The sequence below is a fragment of the Lathyrus oleraceus genome, chromosome 4 (assembly GCF_024323335.1).
Source record: "Lathyrus oleraceus cultivar Zhongwan6 chromosome 4, CAAS_Psat_ZW6_1.0, whole genome shotgun sequence".
In the NCBI taxonomy this organism is placed as follows: Eukaryota; Viridiplantae; Streptophyta; class Magnoliopsida; order Fabales; family Fabaceae; genus Lathyrus; species Lathyrus oleraceus.
Window position 1 is genome coordinate 97,719,480 of NC_066582.1, and position 6,338 is coordinate 97,725,817.

Here is a 6,338-nt window from a genome sequence, read left to right on the forward strand (position 1 = left end):
CAACACCTACTCAATATTGTTAGATCAATATATTTTCAAGCCCATTTACTTAAAAAAACATAGGCATTTGATCAATCATTTACCTTCTCCTACTATAAATAACAACAAGCTTGAAGTGTGAAATTCAATGATTCAATCTTTTTTGAATGTTCGATTTTATCGTTAGTTTGGAAAAGGGTGGGAGATCGGTTTGGTAGGGTGTTTTCTTATGTAGGTTGTATTTGGGAATATTTTTTTGAAGTGGCGTGGTGTTGGGCAACAACAACAAAAAGTAACTTTAAGACGGATCTCATTTGGATGTCGAGTGTGATACCTTTGGAAGGTTAGGAATAAAATAACATTTAACTGTTGAAACATTAAGGGGATGAAGTACAATAGGTGTCCGAAACACGTTATTGTAGTATATCGCAATCTGTTGAAACATTAAATTATTGATTTGAAAATGGTCTTGCATAGGGGAAATTCTTTACTCCAACTCTAATTTTCTTGCATTTAACTTATATCTTTCTAGGCGTTTTTGTTAGTTTAGTGTTGGTCAGGAAATTCTCCGTTTGCCTTTTGATTGTAATAGATTAGAATACTCCCTGTATTCTTAATCAATCTCAATTGATTTTAGAAAATAAAAATAAAAATACATCTTAATCTTCCCATCACCTTCATAAAACCCACGATATATCCATATGAGGACTGTTGATTTTATTCCTTTAGATCATTTATTTTTCAATATCCAATCTTTAGAACCATAGTTGTTGAATTTCATTGATTTCTTTAAAGGGCTAATATTTTGTGGCCAACAATATTATAAACAGATACTAAACAACAAATCTAATATAAATTATTAAGATTTTTTATGTAAATAAAATAGTAATAATCATTAAACTCACATATAATTTGAGGTCCAGCCTAACAATATCGACATATATTAGTTACATTATTTAGATATTAAAGATAAGTTATTATTAAAGACTTGATTTATATAAATATTAATGTGGAAAAATTATATTGGTATTCAATTACAATCGTTAATTTTTTAATTTTTTTTACTTTTGTAATAACTATTTCGAAAATTATATACATGAAAGAATCTAATATAATAAAAGTATAACATTCTTTTATAATGATAATGCATAGTAATCAAACTTAATTATTAATTTATTTTATATATAATAATTTTTAGTTTTGTTGATTTAAATTAGATTTTAGACCAATGAACTAGTTAGGTTTGTCTCTCTATATGAGATTATTTTGATCAACATAATAATTATAAAAGTCAACACTAATATTGATTTTATTGACAATTTATATTTAAGGCCGACCCAACTCATACTAAAATTTAAAGAGTGCGGAGGGATGGAAGGAGAGGGCGGCAAAGACGTGTTAGGAAAAATACTAATTTAAATAGACTTAATACATGAACAATGGACAATTGATCATCCCAAGATTATATTTTTCTTACCGCACGGATAATAACAATTGAAAATAAGAGTTTTGATTTTGTAAATTAATGAGAATATAAAAAATAACCATTACAAACTCACTTATAAAAAGGTGACTATACTCTGTTTCGGATTTTTCATCTCAAAAGATTTTTTCTTAAATATATTGTTATTGATTGTGTTGTTATAAAATGAAAAAAGATAGCAACTTTATATCAATGTAAAATAGTGAATAAAGATTATAATTTATAAATAATTTATCTACTTTTTTTTACTGTTTTATTTAATTATGATTATTAATTTTATTTGTCAATCTTTCATTTCTTCTCCAACTAATGAAGAAAAATCCAACAATCTTCTTCTTCTGATTTAGGCTGAGGGCTCCAACAATCTAACAACTCTTTTGCAAAACTCATATTTTTTTTAGATAAGGTCGTGATCATCATATCTAAACAATTATTATCAGTATGAATTTTTTCAAATTGTTATTACTTGGTTTTCAATATATCACACATTTATTGATATATCACACCTATGTGCTTTTACCTCGAGTAAAAACTTGAATTCTTGATCAAGTGAATTTAGCTCTGACTATCACAATGCATGACACACTTATGTTACTTTTGCCTGAATTCATGCAAGAATTATTTTTACCATAATATTTCTTTGCAAACTTCTTTTGATGCAATGAACTTTGTCTATGTGGTAGCCAAAACAACACACCTATGTAGCTTTAACTACCAAGATACAACTCCATCTGAAAATTTTATTAAGAAGTCATAAGTACATTTTTTTTTTTAAAATCAATATCTCCCTCCATATTTGCATTTGTATATCTAATCAATTTAAGTTTTCTACTACCAACACATAAACTGATTTTAGAAGATCCTATGAGATATCCTGAGATCTACTTCACATTATTCCATTTTTTCAGGATTATCCAATAATTTGTTAACAACACCAAACAAATGGTTATATCTGCTTGTGTGCATACAATTGCATACACAACTGAGGCATATGCCACCTTATGCATTTACTACTTTTCAATTTTACCGGTATGATTCTAATTTGAGCTAATAATAATTCGACTAGAAAGTAGTGTAGCAATTGGATTTTCTTTTTCCATTCGAAACATCTCCAATACCTTATTGATATGTTTTTGCTTGTTATAGCCATAACTCGTGTTCCTTCCGATCACGAAGGATGAACATTCCAAGAATATGCTTTGTCGATCCTAAGTCTTTCATAGAATAATACTTCTCCATTTCATTCTTCAATTTGTTGATCTTCTTACTATTTTCTCATACAACCAACACATTATAAACATACAGAAGTAGTATGATGAACTCACAATAAAAAAATCCCTTCATAAACACACAATTATCAAAAGTAGTCTTTCAGTATCTATGCTCAATCACGATCGAATTAATTTTCTTATATCATTGACTTGCTGCATGTTTAAGTCCATATATATGTTGGAACAAGTTTGGTTCTACATCTACAATCCTTATATTTTGATGATAACAAAGTATAAAGAATAATTATGTACACTAATAGTTTCATTAAGTGTGGAAACTCTTAAAGATAAGGAAAATATATTTTGGACTCTAGACTAAGTGAACTCTGGATAGAGAAGACTCTGGACAAAGTAGACTCTAGATTCTGGACAAGAGACTCTGGACTCTAGACAAGAGACTTTAGACTCTAGACAAGAGACTTTGGACTTTGGACTTCAACAGATTCTAAAACAAGGTTGAAATGTGAAGAAGTGTCTATCTGATAGACAACCATATGGATAACCAAGTCAACGCTTTTGGAAAAAACAATCCAAATTTACTCTGATAACCCAATCATCATTTTCCATTAAACTCTGAAGTTTAATCTTCAAGGCTCTGAACTCTGATCAAGCTTCAAATCATCTCAAATACGAAGCCAGTGATTTAAAGAATAATTTTGAAATAATATTCTTGGAAATAACACATTTAAGCAACAAAATAAAATGTTTCTTTAAAAGGACAAATATGCTAGAATTATTAACGAATGTACTATCAACGAATCTCCACAATTCATGGCTCAACCTAGTACCACTATTACAACTGTTAAATAGAAGAAGTTTCCAATTTCATTCTCCAATAGTACTATTCACCATCTATTTAAAGAGGACAGATCATTTTAAAGAATATATTAAGAATAAGAACAATTATGAAGTGAGTAAAAAGAAGAACAACAGACAAGAGAAATAAAAATTACAACACTTACTACACTTAGAGCTTTTACTTGTATATTTTCTTAAGTGTAAACTCTGAAATTCATCTTATGTATCTGCCTATTCAGAAGCATTCTTGTAAACACACACTCTTTGTATTTTAACTTTGATTAAATTCCTTTAGGGACTAAGTTTAGTCCGTAGCCTCGAGAAGTCATTGACGAATGATCTTTGAGTTTGTAATCTATTTGATTAGTAGATTAAGTCCTTGTGAGAAGGAAAAATCACTCTGACGAGTAGATTGAATTAGCTTTGTTAATGGTGAACCAGTAGAAAATCTTGTGTATTTATATCATTGTTGTTCTTGTCATTGGTTTGCAAAAAGTTATAATATCTGAAACTCAATTCAACCCCCTTTCTTATGTTTCTTAAACATTCAATTGACATCAAAATTCTGATTCTGGTATTGACTTTTTATAATCAAACACTTAACCGTGTCAGATAAAGATCCGTATTTAGAAACACAATATGACATTTGCCACCAACAATGAAAAAGATCATTACTTCTCCAAACCTCTAATCTTTGATGGAATTTTTTGTCACTACTAGAAATATAGAATCAAAATTTTTTTCTTGGAAATGATGCAGATATATGGGATATGTTAATGGATGGTTACACACAATCCCGTGGATTCAAATGGTATAAAGTTTGAAAGAAACATGATGGATGAACAAAAAAAGAAGGGCAACAAGATTCAGCATAGATCTAGAACAATCTTGTTGAATGTTATTTCTTATATCGAGTATGAGAATATTACAAATAGAGACTCATCAAAGTCTATATTTGATACTTTGAGGATGACTCGTGAAGGAAATTAGAAAGTGAAAAAAATTATGGCTCTCGCTTTGAACCATAAATTCGAAGCTTTTAAAATGGAAGAATATGAAACTATTGAGAATATGTTCTCAAGGTTTCAAACTCTAGTTGTTGGATTAAAAGTTTTGAGTAAGGGTTACACCACTGTAGATCATGTTAATAAACTCATCAGAAGCCTGTCAAAGAAATGGAGGCCAATAGTGACAGCACCCAAGGTGTCAAAGGATCTGAATAACACAATGAGAGCTTGTAAGCTCTATAAAGAGTGATGAGATCGAGCTAGAAGAGGATGATCCCCTGAGGAGAGGGAAATTTGTGGCTCTGAAGTCTAAAGGAAAGTTGAAAATACTAAAGCTCTTGTAGTCGAAAAAGAAGAGTCAAAAGAAGGTTCTAATGAAGAGGACGAGTTGTCTCTACTATCCATAAGGGTCAACCAACTCTGAAAGAAAATACATAAGAAGTCTAGAGGATATAGAAGAACATGTGGATGCTCTGAGTTAACCTCTGAGCAAAAGAAGTCTGAAGCTGACAAAGAGGTTATGTACTATGAGTGCAAGGAGTCTGACCACTACATAAATGAGTTTCCTAAACTCAACAAAGAAGATCCTAAGAAGAAATTATTTAGAGAGAAGAAGAAAGTGTTAATGGCAACATGGGACGACTCTGACTCTTCCGAGGATGACTTGAAGAAGAGCAAGCTAACATTGCACTTAGGGATAACATTGAAGCCTCTGAATCAGAATCAAATTCAAACATTGAAGAGGTATTTTCTCATCTAACTCGTTCTGAACTTGAATTATCTTTAGATGAAATTCTTGAAAAGAGTTAGAGACTCTAGAAAAAATACAAGAATCTGAAACAGATTCATGTGATTGATTCTGGATCCCATAGTGATCTGATAAAAGAAACATTATATTTTAAAATAAAAAATTGATAGTTTGGAAAAACAAAGCTCTGCTATCAAAAGAAAGAGTGAAAAACTATAGAAGGAAATTCTTCAAAAGCTCATATGGATTCTGAGTGTATCTCAAAGAAATATGAAACATCTTTTCAAAAATTTCTAGCAAGAAACACACATAGATGTAAGATGTCTTCCATGATCTATGGAGTAAGTAGAAATGGGAAAATAGACATTGGTAAAGTTCCACCAAATAACTCTATGTTTAAATCTAAACATAAATAAATGGTGATAAAACCAAAAGCTTTGTATTACCATTTTACTTATGGTCACACACATGATACCTATTTTGCACAGAAACCTTGGGTTGATAAAACCTCTGTGAAAACTAACCATAAAGGACCCAAAATATGTGGGTACCTAAGAAAGGAAATAATGTATGTTGTAGATATCCCTAACAACAAAGTTGAGACACCAACCATGGTACCTGGACTCTGGGTGCTCTCGACACATGACGGGAATAAGGCATATGTTCCAAGAGTTGGAACTCAAGTTTGAGGTTCTGTAGATTTTAGAGGAATTTATAAGGGTAAGATCATTGGTACATGAACAATTGGTAAACATCAACTTCCCTATATTACAAATCTATTACAAGCGTTTTATTAGTTGAAGGTCTAATGCATAATCTTTTGTTCATAAGTCAATTAAGTTACATTGGTTATGACATTATATTTAATCAAAAGTTATGTAAAAATGTGATTCAAAAGGATGGCTCTGTACTTTTCAGTGGTAAGAGGAAAAACAACATTTATAAAATCAAACTTTCTGATTAAAAAAAACAAAATGTAAAATGCCTTATGTCAGTGAATGAAGAACAATGGACTTAGCATAGACGGTTAGACCATGTTAGCATGAAGTTTT